General features: G+C 37.3%; 1 pseudogene; it reads left to right on the forward strand.

Annotated features, from left to right (window-relative positions):
* Positions 1–346: 346 nt before the first annotated feature.
* Positions 347–786, forward strand: LOC128591310 (40S ribosomal protein S17-like; annotated as a pseudogene).
* The last annotated feature ends 19,368 nt before the right edge of the window (positions 787–20,154 follow it).

Genomic DNA, 20,154 nt, shown 5'->3' on the forward strand with positions numbered 1-20,154 from the left:
TTTATAGGTGATTTGACAAATAGAAACAAAACCAAAATTTAATGAGCTTGCTAATGATTCACCTTTAACATCTAGTTTTTGGTAGAAACATTTCTTGAACATACAGGCACTTGAAAATTCACAAAGCGATATTTATATGATTGGTAAGAGAAGCATCAGCTAAAATATACATTGGGTGTCTATTAAGAAGATCCAAAGGGCATAGGGGAGATGGAAAGGAAGAGAAGAGGAAAGGGCCAAGAAGAGAGAAGAAGAAGGAAGGAAAAAGAAGGAAGGAAGAGAGGGAGGGAGGAGGGATGGAGAAAGGGAAGGAAGGAGAAAAACAGTTTAAAAAAAGAAAAGCAATATGGCTATGCTTCCTGTTTCCTCTTTTACCAAGAACCCACTAACATGGGCCACATCCACCAAAATCGTGAAGAAGGCGGCCCGGGTCATCATTGAGCTGTACTACATGTGTCTAGGCAATGACTTTCACAGGAACCAGTGTGTGTGGGAGATCGCCATCATTTCCCCACAAGAAGCTCAGGGCTGTGTCACACAGCTGATGAAATGGATCCGGAGGGATCTGGTGAAAGGTGTCTCCATCAAGCTGCAGGAGGACAGACAACTATGCCCCCCAGGTCTCAGCCCTGGATCAAGAGATCACTGAAGTAGGTCCCGACACTAAGGAAATGCTGAAGCACTAAGGAAATGCTGAAGCTTTTAGACTTGGGCAGTCTGTCCAATCTCCAGGTCACTCAGCCTACAATTGGCATGAATTTCAAAACACCATGTGGAACTGTTTGAATCAATTTGCTGTGCTATAACATTTTAGTAAACCTGGGATAACAGCAATAAGAAAAAACCCAACATGGATGACATAATTGTTTTTGCAAACAGCTACCAAGAGGTTTTACTTCCCCCTCTTCAATACTTCTGCTCAGTTTTCTGGATAAGAACATTAAAATGCACGAGTGCTGATGGTGAGAATGAATAAAGAGGGGAAGAGAAAGAAAATGGAAAATAGGTAAGGTCCGTAGGAAACCACACCAACCAAATCAACTTTGCTTGCAGCAAATAAGATTTAGAGAAAACTCCATTGATCCTGAGATAAAGAGAAATAAAGGAATGAAAAGGAAAAAAATCTTGTGTAAAATCACTTTTGTCCGCTATCTGTTTTGGTTAGATGGAATGAAATTTCTTTTAGGTCCTGATCAGCTCTAATAGCCAAGAAGATTTTGTCAACTTTCTGCTAGATTACCTACTCCTTGAGGAAAGAAAACATGAAAATTAGCCTTTCAATAATTCTCAGTACCCACCACATCATAGGCCCTCCATCTGAGTTATATAAACATAGTTAACAACTAACACTGACTGAGATATGTCAGTATAGTAAAGAATTATTTGCTTTAATAAATAAGAGGTACACAGTGAACTAAGTCTCTATTTTAATTATACAAAACTAACACTTCCAATTTAGTTAAATATTCAAATAGTTTCCACAATTATATTTATCTGACTGTTCTCATAGTAAGAACAAAGTTCTGTTAGGGAAAAAAAAAATCATTAACTAATATCGGCTTTATGTGGTTTTTTGAAACCTCATTTAATTACACAATAAGTCCAAATTTATCCAACAAAGGACCCATCTAGTGTACAATTTAGGGACCCTGAGCAAGACCAACACCATCCATGTCTCATGGAGGAGACATATGTTAAGCAACCGATTACTTAATTATTTGATAGAAATTGTGGATGCCACTATGTCAAAGTCTAGGATGATCTGGCAATGTATAAGTTAGAGACCTGAGAACCTTTCCCTGAGGAAGAAATTATGCACCCATATATGCAGGTTAAGGAAAAATTAACTCAGTGACCGGAAGATGGAGATTAGTTTTACAGGCAGCTTAGTTACAGACACTAAGGTAAAAAAGGAGCAGAACACAAAGGTAGAACCAGAGAAAGGCAGCGTGGCCACACACAAATAGCAAGGGAGAAGCAGCACAGACAGCGTTTGAAAGGGTGACAAGGAAACACAGAATTGTGAAGGATGGACCATGGCTATAGTTTGTTTTTTAAATTGGATGACCCAGTTTATTCAGAAAACCGTGTTTAGTAAGCCCAGGACTATACCTCCAAATCGCGGGGCCTTGGTGTGTGTCACACCTTCTGGGGGCAAGACATGATTGCAAGAGGGACTTTACCTAACAAATGCAATCAGTGTAACCTGGCTTATTGTACCCTCACTGAATCCCCAACAATAAAATAATAAATTAAAAAAAAAAAAAGTCTTGGACTTGTGACCTGGCTGATTCTGGGATATAAGGATGTTTTTATTCTAAATTCTTGGTTCCATCATTTACTCTTTCCCAACTTTTAAAACATAAAAGAATGCTTAAGTTTCCAAACCAGAGGTATATTTTTAATAAGGGTGAATTTGTAAGCTTTTTCATTCTTTTACTAAAGGGATAAGGTAAACCTTAGAAGAAAATGGAGTGACAATGACCTAGTAATTGTGTCCTGTGGATGTCATACAGTGCTCCCTTAAAAACCAAAAAGTCCTGTAGTCACATCCTTGTGGGGAATAGTAAGTTAAATAAAGGTAAGCAGGTGTGATTATTGAGGGATTTCTCAGAGCCTTTAATTTTCTACTGAGTCAGTGTTTCTTACTAACCTACTAGGCCAGTCTTATGCTGAGCCCAAGAATACAGAATGACTGTGACAGACATGGTTCCTGCCTCACAAAGTTTACAGTCTATGTGACATGGCTCGTGATCCCCCAAGAAGGAAACAGAGTCTGCAGGCCTTCCCAAACCTATTTGAGTGCAGAACCCTTTCTCAGCAAGGTTTCTCAGTGAATGATAGTTGAGAAATGCCTGCTATTTCTACACAGAAGAATCAGTAGTAGGCATCCCCCAAACACTTTGATCGAGTTATATGGAAAAGTAATTTTAAAAATGCCAGACAAGGCCTTGTTTCCTAGAGGAGAAATCGAATGGCACATGGCAGGGAAGTCTTTTAAAATAAATGAAGCAGCAGCAACATTAGAAGACCATATGTGCCCCAGAGTGAGAAATGCTAACTCGTTCTATGCAGGGTTTGACAGCCTCAGGGAGCTTGCAGGGTGAGTGTCAACCATGCCCATTACACAATAACTGCGTCTTGTAGTAGTGTCTGTTTTGATGCACTTTTAATTCAAAGAGGGGTATCACTGTATGTGTGAAGCTATTACAACAACCATCCCTTCACTCTGAAAACAAATACTTGATGTTCTGGATACTGTTGACTCTATGAATCTCACTATGTATGTATGTGAGAGGTCTGACAATTAAGTTTGTGAACTCGTCTGAGAAAAAGTGCTGCATACCTCGTTGCTGAATATCACTATGGTCACCTTTGAAGTACTCCCCTTGGGAAGCTATGCACTGACACCAGTGCCTCGTATACTCTTTAATGCAATTTTGGAACTCTTTTTGTGGAATGGCCATCATAGCTGTCAGCAAATTGCCCTTGATGTCCTGAATGCCATAAGAATGTCTTCCTTTCAATATTTCCTTTATCTTTGGGTAAAGAAAAAAGTCACTGGGGACCAGATCAAGTGAGTAGTGAGGTTTTTTCACATAGTTATTTGTTTAGTGGCTAAATACTCCCTCACAGACAGTGCTATGTGAGCTGGTATGTGGTTGTGATGCAAGAGCCAAGATTTTCAGTTAAGATTTTCCTATTTCTCTATTCATGTTTACTTGATATGCTATGTTTCTTACAGTCTGACGATGATTTTTATGCACAATTCTTTTTTTTTTTTTTTTGCAGTTTTTGGCCGGGGCCAGGTTTGAACCCACCACGTCTGGTATATGGGACGGATGCCCTACTCCTTGAGCCACGGTGCAGCCCTCACAATTCAATGAATTTTTACAATGTTTTTGTCAGTTCTGCTTGTTGCTGGTCTCCCTGACCTTTCTTCATTAGTGACGCTTTCTTTCCCCTTAAAAAAAGAGTTTAATTCTTTTCTACACTGCCATTTTCTGCATGGTGTTATCCTCATAAATTTGGACTAACATATCCCTGATTTTACTTCCATTCTTAACAAGTTTAACAAGAAATTTACAAATGTTTGTTTGTTGCTCTAATTCACATTTCAACATTCTCACAACGACACAAAAAACAAGCAAGAACAATGATCAATGCCACCCAGCAAGGCACCACCCCACGTCAACATGAACACAACTGTGAGACACTTATATACCAAGGTTATGAATGAAACCTTATCAAGTTGTTTGTACAGTGCTGCTAATATAAGTGCACAGTGGCAAGTTTGTGAACTTAATTGTTAGACCTTGTATGTTGTGTGTGCATGCATAGAACTAATAAAAAATTTCTTTTACCGTCTGACCATCTCTAAACCAAGAGCTTCTTAGAAGTTTTTTTCTTCTAAAAGAGCAAATACCACATTTGCATTGTTGTATACCACATATTATCCTAAATTCATTACAGCTTATTTTGCTTGATGCTGGGATTTGAGTAGAAATCTTTTGCTTTTGTTTTTTAAAAATTCTGTGGACAGTAATTAGACTGAGGATTTCAGAGTTTTCAGATGAATTATTTTACTTTCAAGAGTTCTACTCCTTACATATGCTTGTGTCACACTATATTGATTTATGGCTATTGTGTTGTAATTTTGTTTAGAAGGATACAAAAGATGACTTATTTCAGTTAAATCCATATAGAGATTTAGTCTTGGTACATAGAAGGTACTCATGAATACTTATTAAATTGTTTAATCTTGTTAGTGACAAATGGTTCCTACGAGTCATTTTCCCTTTGGTGACAATGCTTTCATGAGCTAGTCAAATCAAAGATTAAATCCACCTGCTCTGGTTCTTGATTTCAAATCCGCTTGTAAGAGAAATAGCATGATAAGATAGCACAACAGGGGAAATCAGACCAGAAATCCTATGGGGGAAAATCAATATTGAGTCAGAGCATTTAAATACACGTCAGGCTGATGTGGGTCTCAGGACACATCACCGAGTAAAAACAATCCCAGTCCATCAGAGCCCCACATTTGCATAACCTTTAATTCCTGTTCTCACCCTAATTTCAGTTTTCTAGAATAGAGAATATCATTGGCCCAGGTCAGTGTCTAATTCTGGTACCATCAGCTGTGGCCAGGATCACTGGCCCATGTGTCATGCTGTTCAAACAAGGAGTGGCAAGGGACGCAGAGTGCTGGACATATTCCTTACACTTTTCATGCCTTTCACCTCTAAATTTTAATACATCTAAAATTTAATACATGTCACATTCAAAAACCTTTATTTCCAACAATGTAAAATTTAAATGAATAAAATAAATCACACAAACCCTAGATGTTGTGTTACTTTTCTGTGAGAATGTATAAAAAAATCTTACCATAGCTTTTTTCCTAAACTGGTAATTTTATGCAAGGGATTCTTAAATTTTAGGGCACCTAAGAACTCCCCGTAGATATTATGAAAAATGAGAATTCTTCTGCCCTATCTCAAAAAGTCTAAGTAAGTCTAGAGAGAACTTCAAGAATAAAGATTTTTACATACTCACCACGTGATTCAGTTGCAAATGGGCCACAGTTTGAGACATATGAGGCTAGGTTAAATACAAGGAAAAGAGGACCTTCTGAGAGCATTTGAGAGAAGGGTCTTGCATAGAGGGAGAACAGAAGAAAACCAGTGTTGATTTTTTTCTAGGGAATCCTTTCCTTACTGTAAACTTTCTCAACCATCAGGAGAACTGTCAAACCTTGATTATTGAAACCAAATTTCTCAGTGGATTTTCACCACTGTATATAATATGCTCTGGAGATTTATGGCCAGAAATGTTCATCTCTTCCCGTCAAAGGATGTGCATCTCATCTAACCGAGGTAGGTAACTCATTGCATACTCCTGCCTGGCAGGTAACAGATAGAGATTGCTATTGCTTATGCAAGTTGTGACTATAGAGCCAGCTCCCCAGACAGGCAGAGCTCAGTTATCATGAGAGATCAGCTGAATAATACATATTTTCTTTTCAAGCACCTGTTAAGAGAAGTACATAGATGTTCTGCAAAGAGCTACATAAATGAGCTTGCACTCAGTGACAGAGCAGTGTGACAGTGACTTTGTTCTGTTTGGCAAGAGTCAACTATAACAGTGACAGGAGTTTAACAGCAATTCCAAAATTTTGGAGGTACACCCCCAACACACCCTGTATCTCATGAGTGAGGAGAAATGTGCCACACAAGAGGGAGATTTTTTTCTCGCACTGTAAGCATTATACCAAGTGCTGCCAGAAAAGGTAGAAGGGACTTTTTTTTCCCCTGCAACATCCAGTTGGAAAGGTTTTTACATTCATTGATTCATTTGCATATTTAAAAACACGATTGCAAAAAATATTAAGGCATCATTTTCATTAAGCTTTCCCAGAAACACTGCTAAGTGCTGGGGATACAATAAATGCAAAAACTGGCATGCCCCCTGTCTGTGAGAAAGACAAATACAAAGACAATAATCACACACAAAGTATAAAATTGCAAGTGAGGTAAGTGCTGTGGAGTAAATTTGGGGATGCTTCAAAGTGTATGCAGTAGAGAAATGACCTTGTCAGAGAAGGTCCTTGTAAGAAAAGGATGGTGAAGTAAGGAAAGGGTAGCCAGAAGGAGGAGTACTGGCAGAGGTCTTGGGATAGGGGTGAGGAAGGACCTAGGTAATTCAAGAAGGTGATTAATACATGTCACATTCAAAAACCTTTTGTAGACTCCTGACATAAAGGAGAGAGCAAGGGTGTTATTACAGGTTGAATTGTGTTCCCTTCAAAAGATATGTTGAAGTTCTGACTCTCACAGGACCTCAGAATGTGAATTTTTTATGGAAGTAGAATCATTGAGACCTAACTGGTTAAGATGAGATCATGTTGGAGCAGGGTGGACCTTACTTCAAAATGGCAGATGTTACAAGAAGAAGACACAGAGACACACAGAGGGAAGATGGCCATGTGAAGATGTGGGGAGAGGTCTGCGTTATGGTTCCACAAACTCAAGGACCACCTGGGGATGCTGGAAGAGGCAGACAGACCCCTCCTCTAAGGCTGCCGAGAGCAATGCCTTACCAACACCTTGATTTTGGACTTCTAGCCTTTAGAATTGGGAAAGAATAAGTTTCTCTTGTTTTAAGCCCCTGGTTTCTGAGAATTTGCTACAGCAGCCCCAGGAAATGAATACAGGTCTTAAATAAAACTGGTATAAAGCCAGGCCAAGGAGTAGAGTGGACCAGACCTCACAAGGCCTTGGTGATCTCATCAAGGGTTTGCGTCTTAAAAGGCATGCCAAGTTGACCACATTTTTAAAATTAAATCATAGCTGAATACATTAATGCATTTATGGGGTACAATGTGCTGATTTTAAATACAATTTGGAATGCTTACATCAAACTGGTTAACATAGCCTTCACCTCACTTTCTTAATTACTTGTGTTAAGACATTATACTCTACACTTAATAGATTTGATATGTACCCTTGCAAAATGCATCATAGGTGTGCCCCTACCAATAGAGATTAACAGTTAATATAAAGAAGATCACCAAAAAGACAATCTTACCCTCCCTCCATCCAACTCCCTCCCTCCCCTCCCCTCCCCCTCCTCTTCCCTCCTTCATTCTGGGCTATAGTTGTGTTTTACCTTTCATATGGAAGTGTGGGTGACTATATATTGGTTTCATAATAGTACTGAGTACATTGGATACTTTTTCTTTCTTTTTTTAATTAATTTTTTTTTATTAAATCATAGCTGTGTACATTGATTCTTGAGATACTTTGCTAAGAAGAATATGACTACATTTTTTAAAGCAATGAGGTAACTATGGTTGGGTAGTATGTGAGAGAATCAGATTTGCCATTTGAAACAGTTACCTGGACTTTAGCAAATGAATTGGAAGGAGATAAGAATGATAGGTAGCTCACATTCCAAATTGTTGACTTCTCAAAATAGCCACCTAATTAGATCACATTTTCCCTTCCAACTACAATAGATTATAGAAATCAAACTTTCTGTGCTCATTAATAATGGCCAGCTAACACAAAACTTCTCCAAATTGTATTCCAAGGAACACTGATTCTAAGAAACCTATTTTAAAAAAATATGTTCAATTGTCAAATAACTTTTGGAAGTTCTAATGTCCTTGGGATCATTTTTCTTCCTTGGGAGTCAACATATTGGAGTCTCTGGGAAGTCCTTCAATAAAGAAAGAGTTTAGCTCCAATTTACAAATGTGTTTGATTATGAAATATCCTTGGGACAAACCAAAACCAGAAATTCTAAGCAGGCGTCCTCAAACTTTTTAAACAGGGGGCCAGTTCACTTTCCCTCAGACCGTTGGAGGGCCGGAGTATAGTTAAACAAACAAACAAACAACAACAAAAAAAAACTATGAACAAATTCCTATGCACACTGCACATATCTTATTTTGAAGTAAAAAAACAAAATGGGAACAAATAAAATCACACTGCCTCGTGTAGCCCGCGGGCCGCAGTTTGAGGACCCCTGTAAGGGATTCACTTTTGAAAAAGCAGAGAGGTCTTTAAAAATATTCTTTTTATACCCTCACTCTTCCTTTGAAACCAGGAAATTCTATACAATACTTAGTTTAAATCTTGATCTGCAATTTCATTCTTCCCTGTGTTCCTGACCTGCTGGGGAATAGCTGCCTACAATCTGTGAAGTGATGTTATTTTGAAGCTCAAATCTCTCTTTCCCCTCTCTTCTACCATTTAGGGATCATTCGAGGGATCTGCCCTTGAGCAATTCGGCAAGCAGACTGTGGAGAAAATATTTATGAACCACCAAGTCCTCTCTAAAAAGCCTACCATGTTCAAATGGGATTTGAAACATAGAGTTCCAAACTTTAACGTGTTGGTCATTATCACCAATGCAGAGAATGCTTTACCTGGAAAGGAAGTTAGAAGTCATTTGGTAAAAAATGCTTAGTTTGGTCATAAATAAACCAAGACCCAAATAGCTAAAGAGACTATATCAAAGTCTCATTGCTGATTGAATTGCACAGCTGGAAAGGAGATTAGAAGTGATCTTTCTGGCCCACTTTCTTTTGAAACATACATTTGGGGGCTTTTAAAAAACTTTCTGAACTCATGACAGTACTTAAATCTAGACATTAACAGTTAATATAAAGAAGATCACCAAAAAGACAATCTAACTAATTCAAGAATCTCAACAGCACATACCTAAGTGAGTGAAACTAGCCAATTCAGTTGAAAAAAAAAAATTGGGAATGGTAAATTCATACATGGGAAAAATAATACTCTACAATTTAAATTTATGTTCTAGTTATCCACATACCACATAAATGATTTTCTTGAAGTTACCAAAAAATAATCCCTTTTGACATTTTCATATATGTATTACAAAGTGCTCTATTCTGGTGGAAGATTTATTTCAAATTTCAGATTAATATGAGAGTGTGCCATGTATCTTTACATGGGGTATATGGAGGTGTGCCGTATACTCTTACATTGTGGGTATATGCCACATTGTGCCCATTAGGTGAGAGCACGCCAATTCTCCTCTTCCCTCCCCTCTCGCCACTCCCTCCTCCACCCTCCTTCCAGTTTGAATTAAATTGAGTTTTTCTTTTGTGTGAGCATGTAGTTGTTGGTTTCACTAGTATTGAATACTTTGAATACTTGCTTTTCCATTCTTGTGATACTTTATTAAACAGAATGTTCTCCAGCTTTACCCAGGTTAATACAAATGATGCAAAGTCTAAATCTTTTTAGTAGCTGAGTAGTACCCCATGGTATACATATAGCACAGTTTATTAATCCATTCATGGGTTGATGGGCACTTGGGTTGATTTCACATCTTGGTGATTGTAAATTGAACTGCGATAAACAAACTAGTGCAAATGTCCTATGATAAAATTATTTTTTTTTCTACTGGGTAGACACCTAGTGATGAGAATGTGAGATTAAATGGAAGATCTATTTTGCATTCTTTGAGGATTCTTCATACTTCTTTCCAAAGAGGCTATATTAGTTTGCAATCCCACCAACAGTGTAAACGTGTTCTCTCTCTCCACATCCATGCCAGCATTTGCAGTGCTGGGACTTTTTGATGTGGGCTATTCTCACTATGGTTAGGTATCTCAGAGTGGTTTTGATTTGCATTTCTCTGATGACTAGGGACAATGAGGACTTTTTCATATGTTGGTTTGGTCATTCATTGGTCTTGTTCTGGGAAGGTTCTGTTCATGTCTCTTGTTCAGTGATAATGGGAGTGTTTGCTCTTTTTTTGTTGATTAATTTGAGTTATCAGTAGATGATCAACCCTTTGTCATTTTTGTAAAAGGAAAATATATTTTCTCATTCTAAAAGTTGTCTATTTGCTTTAGTTATTGTATCCTTAGCTGTGCGGAAGCTTTTCAGCTTAAGTCCCATTTATTTATTTTTGTTGTTGTAATTGCCATTAGAATCTTCTTCATAAAATCTTTCCTTGGTCTGATATCACCAAGAATTTTTCCATGATTTCTTCTAGAATTTATATTATTTCATATCTTAGATTTAAATCTTTTATCCATCGTGAATCAACATTTTTAAGTGGTGAAAGGTACAGGTCCAATTTCAGTCTTTTACATGTGGTTATTCAGTTCTCTCAGCACCATTTATTGAATAGGGATTCTTTTCCCTGCTGTATGCTTTTGTTTGGTTTACCAAAGATCAGATGTTGATAAGAGGGTGGTTTCATTTCTTGGTTTTCTATTTAGTTCCATATGTCTATGTCTCTATTTTTATGCCAATATCATGCTGTTTTGATCACTGTGGACTTGTAATATAAGCTGAAGAATGATCGAGTGACGTCTCTGTATTTGTTTTTATTTCTAAGGATTTCCTTGGCTCTATGGGTTATTTTCTTATTTTCTTATTTATTCAAGTTTTTCAAAGTATGATGATGTTGGTATTTTAAGGGGGGTTGCATTAAATCTGTGGATTGCTCTGGATAGTATAGACTTTTTAACAATGTTGATTCTTCCTGGCCAAGAGCATGGTGTATGAATTTCTTGAAGACAATATAAAATGTTAAGAGAATAGCTGAAACATGTATATTCTGGCTCTTCATTTTTATTCTCTCTCCTTCCATCAGGTGTCTCTGGTTGCAGGTAGAAAGACATCCCCCAACCACTACAATACATTTAAGACAGGAAAGTCATGTTTTCTTATTTCTGCTTTTTTGCAGGCTCCAGACTGCTAAATATGATCCTTATTAATGCATTTATGAAAGTAGGTTCCATAAATGCTCTGTCATTGCTGCCCAATAGAGATGCATATTGTACAGAAATGATTCTGCACTTAAGTTGTTCAGATGAGGTGATAGTGCAAAGCAGATAGATGGCAACAGTACAGATGAGTCTGCCCAGAATGAGCTTGGACTGGGAGACGTAAATCTCATGCTTCCTCTGGTGTACACATCTTACAGGCATTTCAAAAAAGGTAGTGTTTGTATGAAATGGTTTCTTAACCCACACCAGCTTCTTTACCTGGTACTCAACTAAAGAAATAATGATCTGTTGCAATACTGAATCATAAACAGGCTAAGGGAAATCTTAAGACAGTTGTTCAGTTCTCATTTCTCTTTTTAAAGAGCTTTTAAAGATAATTTGGCTCATACAATATTCTCCTGAGCTATCTTTAGAATCTAACTTGTATGTAAGGTATTTTTCTAGTTATACTTTGATCAAGATTAAACAGGAGCGATATCGCCTGGACACACCCCCAACCAGCTCTTCTCTGGCCTTTTTGCTTCTTTTGTGGAGACAGCACATTGATATCATCCTGCTGAGGCCCAACTAAATGCATGTTCTGTTCTAAAGTTGTCTCATGTCAGAAAATGTATATAACTTTTAGAATGCTTAGGGAGCTTCCTTCACAATTTTGTCATTTCCCTAACAATAAACAATAGCACAAACAAGTTGGAGCCTGTATCCTGTCTCTAATTCAGAATACAGCTTATAGCTTGGTGTAGGAAAAGATCAAAAAATTAAAGAGAAGCAGTGATCTAAATCATGATGCCATCACTATTTGCAGGAAAACTGGGATGAGTTTCTTCATCTTTCTGAATTTCAGTTTCCTCATGTGAGGTTTTACAAAGCACTCTTCATGGTAGCTGGCATATCAAAGCTCTCTGTCTGTACACTTCACCATCCCTTTTCTGATCCCCTTTGAACTTCAGCACTCAATCCAGGGTAGCTTCAGAAATCAAATGTCAGCCATGTGTCTGAAAGAGAGATTGTTGTTAAAATTTAACCTCAAAGAACTTCTCATCCAGAATCTGTCTAATATGTAGGGTTGAATAAAATACTGTTAAAGTAAAGCAGTTAGGGGAAAAATGCAGAATAGACAAGAAATGGACTCCACAGAATATCATAGTAGAGGCTGCATTCATGAAAAGAGCTTAAGATAAAATCAAAATACTCAGTCCAGCATGTAGGTTATATTAATGCCACTGTTCCCTGCACATAAGAGAATCATGGAAATACTGGGCAAACCTGGAAGGCAATTAAATGCGGTTAACAGAATAAGTTTGGAAGCAAATATTCTAGTTCTGGCTCTGCCTTATGCTAGGTGCACCATCTTAAGCAAGCTATTGAACCTCTATGAGCTTCAATTTTCTCATCTATACAAAGGGAGTAATACTACATATAATAGCATCTAATTTGTGGGTAGTGGTTGTGGGTAATAAATATTGTGATGAATACATAGTCTTCTGCACACTATCAGCCAAGTAGCAAATGTTCAGTAAGTGGTAACAGTTATTGCTCTTCTGTTTCTTCTGTATCTTAAGATCAAGTCTGATTCATTCCTAATCATGGAATTCTAGCCTTCCAAAGCTCCAAAGTGCATAAGAAGAACACATTGATTTGGTACAAAAACAAATAGACAAAAGAAGAAGAAAATGATCTTCTCTGGTGAATCCTCCTCCTTGATTATGCAGTCAGGAAATAATATGATGGGTATCCGTAGGGTGGGGCAAATCTAAAGAACTACTTTCAGCCATTAAGAAACACACAGTAACTTGGAGTCCATGTTCTGCAGTGTGCAAAGCCTACTCATTTTAGACCAATTGCAAAACCAAAGATACTTCACTATGTAACCAGTGGGCAAGCTTCTTTCTTTATCAAAGTCTGTAAGTTGACTGGCCAGATAGCTAAAATAACATCACTTTTCCATGTCATTCTTTTTAGTTATCTAGAAAAGGTAGGAAAGCCTGGATTTGTGTTAACTGAAAAGTCTATAAAGTAGAATTTAGCAGATGTACCAATAGTTTCTTTGGTGAAAAATACTTTTTTTCAGAGTTCCCAGCTTTTTTTTTTACTCCACAGGAACATCAACAGGAAGCTGTAAATTATCCTGTTGCCAAAGGATAATTTGATCCAAGTTGATCATCTCAACTTCACTCTAAAGCAGCATTAGGGGTTTAAAACATAAGATGAATGTGATATGGAATGAACTAAAGGGAAACATTACATTACTGCTTTCTGTGAACACTGGTTGGGAAAAGAACATTGGAAGGAAGAAAATCAATAAATGAACTCAAAATGTCAAATTGTTGGTCATTGCTAATCCTGAACTAGATGTTCCAGAATCAAAAACTAAAAACATTTCAATAATTTTAAATTATTTTTTTTAGCAGGCATATGTGTATATAGATATTGTTTAAATATTATGTGTGTATTCATGTGTATGTGTATATGCATGGAATTTGACACATTGGGAAAGCCAACGTAACATGTAATTGAAGTTTTGTGAAATTATGGAATGGATAAAATTCAAATTAGAATGCTTCTGGGTTTTGTACACAAATGTTCATAGCAGCTTTACTCATAATCACTGAGAAGTAGAAGCAATTCAACCATCTTTCAGCTAATGATAAAATGTCGCAAATCTCAGCAGTGAAATACTAGATAGCAATAAAAAAGAAGAAATTGGCAATATACACAACCACATGAATGAATTTCAGAAGAATTAAGTTGGATGAAAAACACCTCAAGTCAAAAGATTATATACTCCATGAATTCATTCACAGAACTTTCTGGAATAGGCCCTATTATAGGAACAGAAAACAGATCAGTGATTTTCAGGGATCAGGGTTGGGAATAGGAATTGTCCACAAAAGGTCATGAGAGTTGTGGGAGGAGTTGTTTATCTTAGCTGTGATGGTGATTTCCAAAACTCATAGAACTGTACAGTCAAAAGAATACATTTTCCTATACATAAATCATATCTCAATAAAAATAGAAGGAAAAAAGCTCCCCTAGATTCAACAAAATTCCATAGCTTTCCATAACTGAGGCCTCTTACTGAGGCAACTTCATGGACTAAGTGAGGTCTTGTCAAGTTGCAGTTAACCACTGGCTACCGAGGCCTGAAGGCACAGCCAAGAACGTACCCATGAAAGCAGCAACTTCACCTGCCTGGGATTCCAGCTTCCTCCCACCTTCCATGTTGAGACCCCCATGAACCCCAAACCAGCTGAGCACTACATGCCACCATGCCATGGCTTCTTCCAGTTTCACCAGGTGAGGGACTCAATTCAGATGCTGTCCCAATTCCTGGGCACATTTCTTCCTTGAGACCGCTCAAAAGTACTGGCAGGAAAAACCAATGTTCCACAATTGCCCAGACTTCCAGGACCCCGCCAGACCTTAGGTTCTGCAATTATTGCAAAAGATTAGCCTCTTTGCTAGAACTTTTTCAGAATATATCAAAGGATGAAAACAAGACCATAGTTAGGATTCAGTTGTGTGAGAAAGAGGACTCCTCAAAGCCTCCTAGTGAAAAGTTTATTAAAATAAAGACTCAGTGTTAACTAACAGAAATCAGCATAAGGTGGAGAGGTCATGTTATGTCTCAATGCATTAGTCTGTGCATTCCACACATTCCCTGCCCCTTCTAGAATGCCCCATCCATTGTCTTCTTTACTTTAATTTTCTTTCTTTCTTTCTTTTTTTGTTTGGTATTGGTAGAGTGCTGTGGAGTCATAGCTTACAGCAACCTCAAACTCCTGGGCTCTAGCATTCTTGCCTCAGCTTCTCAAGTAGCTGGGAGTAAGGCCTGCACCACCATGCCTGGCTAGTTTTTCTATTTTTAGTAGAGGCAGGGTCTCACAATTGCTTAGGCTGTTCTTGAACTCCTGAGCTCAAGCAATCCATCTGCTTCACTCTCCCAGATGCTCGGATTATAGGTGTGAGCCACCAGGTCTGGTCCCAGGCCATCATCTTCTTTCTCTTGGTTCAAACAGAAACAAAAACAAAGGCTGAAAAATACCACTGGCCAAAATATGGGGCAGAAATATTGTATTATATATTTGAATTGATGTTTTCAAACTCAATACTTGCCAGTCCAAATTGAGAGGTGTTGTAAGTGGAAAAACTACAAACCATATTTTGATGACTTGTCATACAAGTCAATTTCATACTGTGTTTTATATTAAAATGGTCCTATTTTAGATATAGTCAAAGACATTTTTAAATGTTAATTTTACCTGTTTTTAAAAAGCATTTTTAAATGGGGCTCTAGAAAATTTAAAAATACCTATATACTTACATTGCATTTCTGTTGACTAATGCAGCTTTATAACTTCATCAAATATTAATGACTAAAGTTCAGTTTCTACATCTGTAAATGGCTATAAGGATCAAAACTAATGAAGGTTAAGAACTTAGCATAGTGTCTGCATCATAAGGGACTTTCAAACATGGTTGTTATAATTAACAAACAGTATAAATTTAAGTAATTATTTATACATTGCTCAAGACATTCAAGAAGTGCAAGATTATCAAAATCCTATAATATACAAGGAATAAAACTGATGAAGTGTTTAAAAAAAATCCTATAATATAGAAATGTTTAGGTAGAGTAGTGACAGATTAAATAGTTCAATTACCTGCTTTTCTAATGGATTAAAATGCATATTACTTCAAGAAGTCTTATAAGCAAGTTGGAGTTGTCACCTAAAAGGAGTGATGGTTGTGGTGGGTTACATGGAAAGTTGGAATGTTTCTGTTGGAGGAAGAAAGTCAATTTTTAGAATTGGGAGAATTGAAATGTTGGGTGGTTAGAATGGTAAGGACCTGCACAATGGTAGGGTCCTCTGAACCATTCACAGATTACAAAATTCTGAAAGGAGAAAACACATAAGTCTATGTCCCAGGGAGGCTGGACATTGGAGCTTGGAGTTCTTGGGAGCGTCATCCCTAAGCTGGGCATAGAGAGAGATATGAGATCAAACTGAGAGTCCAAGGAGAGGTACCCTGAAGGACCAAGGACAAGGCACCTTCCCTATTTTTCTAGATGATATAAATCCAAACTTGTTATATGATTTCAAGGTAGAAAAGGAAAATCTTCCTCACCTATTCCTCTCTTGTCTACCCTCCCACCCACTGCCCCAACAAAGGACATCAGAGTGCTCAAGATTAGATGTCATGTCAACCCTGGCAAGTGGCTGACGTGGATTAGAAAAATAAAGGAATGAAATATTTGCTGCACCTCAAGTTTTGTATTTACAAATGCATGGTGAAGTCCCACTTATAATTTGGTATACTCTTGGGAAAATATTTTGGAGTGATCAACCTTCATGTGTTATGCTGTGGTCTCTGTGGTCTCTTGTGATGAGATAGAAATCAGGGATATTTTAAATTACTGTTGTGTTACTTTTCCATAAAATTCAGGGAAAGTGAAAAATATGCATTTTTATAATAATAGTAATAATAATAAATTACTGTTTTGGGGAAAATGCTAAGCCCTCAGATAAACTCTCTATTTAAATTATCAGTAATGCTTCAGTAACCTTCCAGATTTAGATAAGAGCCTGTTACTTTCCTGACTGTTTTAGGAATACGTCCGCAGGTGTTTGGTCTATACCTGCTGCCTATGAAAGACATCCTTGTTTCTGGCCACATCCTAAGTGACCCTATCAAGCAGGGTACTGCCTCTTAAGAGGTCACAAGTCCCTCCTCAAGGCACAGAATAAATACCCTTGAGACTAGTTCTAGATTTCACGATCAGTTAGGTAGCCCAGGTACCAACTGACCATGGGTTATCTTTTCAGGAACTCTTCCTAGTAATTGCCCAAAGGAGTACTTTCCATGTTTCTGCTGTGTCACCTGTATCTCCAGCCATATTGTTTCAGGACCCAACACCTAATTCAAAGAAATGCAGTCTGATTGTGTCTACCATTTCATTTGCAGCTGAAATGAAAAGAGTGAGCCCCAGTGGTCTTAGACATGCCAATATAGAACTTGGAAGCAGCAGAGAAAATCTGCAGGCAGAATGAAAAGAAAGCAGACAGGCTAAGGGAAGCTGAATGAGACACAGTAGAGACTAAAATGTTAGTACTGATGGCTCAGCTGTGCCAAGTTCCATTCTTTCCCCTAGGCCCCGTGGTTTTTGGGTTCTGGGACAAACTTCTGTACTTTGTAATAATTTTCTTTCTTTTGCTTAAGTCTAATTGGTTTCCCTTGCTTATAATCCAAGGGTCCTCAGAAATGTGAGTAAAATATCTTCCTGCCCACTGTTTAAAAAAGCAAGAAATTATTTTCACTTGGGATGGTCTATAAATAATTGGGCAAATTAGTCTCAGCTTTCTCATCCATAATAAGGGGGTCGTAATACCTTTCTCATCTATAATAAGGGTACAGTAATATCTGCAAACATTATGAATTTACAAAAAAAATTAAGGTTATTAAGATATTGACCAGAGAGCTTTGACAAACAATATGATTGTTATAGTGTTCTGACAACACTGCGGATATCGTTCAGGTCACACACAGTGTCTTCTCTGGCCAGCCAGAGTTGATGCTAACATTACCCCACTTCATATATCTTTCACAAAGAATAATTGCATTAGACTTTTCAGCCTAAATTAACAATAATCTACATTGCTACTGTTTGGAAACAGAAGGGGGCACCCTAAGAATATTCAAGTAGTAGCCAACAGCAGCTCTAATACATTTAAATACTACAAAGAATGCTTTCTCTCAAGCATAGGAAAACAAAGCACAATTTGACAACTAAAATTATTCTATGAAGCCACATGATTAGGGGATAAAGATCAAGGGTGACTAAGTCAATCTCTGAGAAAAAGGCAAAGATTAAAATAAAGCTTAATGTTTGTCCTACATGTGATAGTCCTTCAACATAATCTAATCTGATTGTCACAGTGGTTTTGGAAAAAAATGTCATCTGAAACTATTATTTATATTGAATGATTATGGGAAGAGATTCAGAGAAAGAAAATAATACTAACTTGTGTGGAGCAGTTTCTTTATGCCAAACATGTGTTTTAAGAACATTATTTGATTTAATATTCTACAACAAATTTAAGAGATAGGCACTCAGAATTTCCCTCCAAACCTCCAGTAACTAAGCTATCATCTGTTCTAGTCATTTTTAATTAGAACCTGTTATGCTGATTCAGATTATTTTTTCAATATTAATAGACCTGAAATAAACAGTTAGATCATTCAAGAAACCATTATTGAATTAAGAAGATGAAAGAAAGAGGTAGTTAAGACAAAAAATAAAGAAGAGAAGGATGGGGGAAGGAGAGAAGCAATGGGGAAAGAAGGAAGGGAGGAATGGAAAGGAATGTGGAGTCAGCAGAACAATAAAGAGAAAGAAAGGGGTAAGAAGGGAGGATGATTAAGGAACATGTTCTGTTCCTCCTGATATTCATGAATCTGAGTGAATAATTTTTTCTATATTTTCAAACACACCAACAGTCCGAATACATATACAAAGGCTGTCCAGAAAGTATCCAGCCATGTTGTATTTGAAAAAATAATACCAACAATAACAAAATCTGAACAGCACTCATATTTCAGAGTCTACAAATTGGCATCAGACAATGTCATCACAATGTCTACTTCTAGGAATGAAGGAGGGAGCCAAATGCAGCTATTAGATACGGGACAATCACAGGAGGTATTGACTTAGCAAGCTCTGAAAGCAGCCTTCATAGAAAGGTTTTGCTGATCTCCAGCTGTTCATTAGTTAATGAGTATGAAATATTGACTCAAGAGTGGCCCCACAGATGGCCAGAAAAGCAATCTTGTTTCACGCCTGTCAATTGCACAGAGATTGGAGGTGGTTGGGTGAATGAGAGAGGTGGTCCTTTACTCCTTTCTTTACTTCCTGAAGTGCCTCAGGCTCAGGTAGAGTTTGAATCCAGATTGTTCCCTCAAGGAAGTGGGGTAGTTTCTGAAATAAAGACAATGGGTCACATTTATTCCCTTGCTCTTTCTAAACACTCCAGGACAGGGATAAATTGAGTCTTGAGGTTTGGTAGCTAGCAGGCAAAAAAAAATTTTTTTTAATTAACTTTTATCAATTTATTTTAAATTGTGTTTAGAGAAAAAGTAACATATATAAAGCTTTCAATTTTATAAATATTACAGTGAAGCCAATGGAGGCATTTATAATTTTTAAAGTAAAATAGATATTTTTAAAAATTTTAATAGGACAAAAAGTGTGAAGGTATGATTATAAATATTGAGACAAGAGTACGAATGGCTGAAGTTCAAGAAACACTGATTTAGGGAATAGCATAGTTGAGACTAGTAATATTCCTAGATAAAAAAGATGGGTGGGTGGAAGATAGATGAATGGTTGATGAAGCAGATAGGCAGATAAAACATGAGGGAATAGGTGGATGGATGTATAGGTGAATATGTAGATGAATTAGGAGTGATAGATGGATTAATCAGTAGATGGGCGGATGGTTGGATAAATGGATGGTTAAATGTGTGATAAATCAGGAGTGTCCATGTAAGATATATCCTTAAGTTAATTAGTTGTTAGTGAGTGTCATTTGGTTGAAGGAAAGTGAAAATGGAGTGTCTATCTAGTTCTAAACTGTGAACCTCAATAAACAGGTATGAGACAATCTCTTCACAGATGCCTGGCAACATATGATTAATTTAAAACATTATTTTTCTTATGATCTTAGGATCTCAGCAAAATTATTAAGAATGCCGTCTTTGGACTTAGATTTTCCATGTTAAAATTCTAACTCTTTCATTTACTTGCTATTGACCTTGGGTAAGTTGCCTTATCTACCCTATGCCTCAGTGCCCTCCATTGTAAAATGAGGCCA

This window comes from Nycticebus coucang, chromosome 8 (genome assembly GCF_027406575.1).
Source record: "Nycticebus coucang isolate mNycCou1 chromosome 8, mNycCou1.pri, whole genome shotgun sequence".
Lineage (NCBI taxonomy): Eukaryota > Metazoa > Chordata > Mammalia > Primates > Lorisidae > Nycticebus > Nycticebus coucang.